Here is a 716-nt window from a genome sequence, read left to right as displayed (position 1 = left end):
CCTTGGGGCTCCAACTAACACCTTGCATGGAAGACTCACTTTGCGGCAGATGCAAAAGACTCTGATAGTGGGACCAGGCAGCCTCATGGTTAGTCAGGCAACAGAGTGTCCATGAATTGGAGGGATCCAGCCAACAAGGGTAGATACTTGAGTGCTACACTGCTGGAGCTCGAGTGCTGGGCTCACCAGATCTTTATACATCACTCATTAAAGGGCCTTTACAATGTTTTTGCCAATCACCTTTATTAAAATTCTCTCATTTTACCAATAATAATCAAATATTTCTTTTGGTGATTAACTTGGATTTTGGATAACAATATATTAAATGCTAGATAACCAACACTCAAGATATTGATTCTTGACTGGATCCATCATATTCTCCTTAACTACATCTGGAGTATTGAGATCTCATATCTCAATTACTTTGAATGCTAACTGGCTCTAGGATGTAGATTAGAATCGACTTGTGTACACACACACATACACAACCACACACACTTTCTCTCTCATACACACACAGACACATACATAAATGCATGTATAAACATGTCACATTTTATACTAAACTATCCCCTACGTGGTATAGCAGTAGGAATGACCTTTCCTATTCTTTGAGTAGTGAAGGAGGAATGGCCATTGTGTAGTGAGCATCGTGAGAGAGACAGGAGGGGCCGGATCATAGAGTCCTTATAAGGCAACCTAGGAGTTTGGGATTG

Source organism: Galeopterus variegatus, unplaced genomic scaffold (assembly GCF_000696425.1).
Source record: "Galeopterus variegatus unplaced genomic scaffold, G_variegatus-3.0.2 Scaffold2779, whole genome shotgun sequence".
Classification (NCBI taxonomy): Eukaryota; Metazoa; Chordata; class Mammalia; order Dermoptera; family Cynocephalidae; genus Galeopterus; species Galeopterus variegatus.
Note: the sequence above shows the minus strand (reverse complement) of the source record.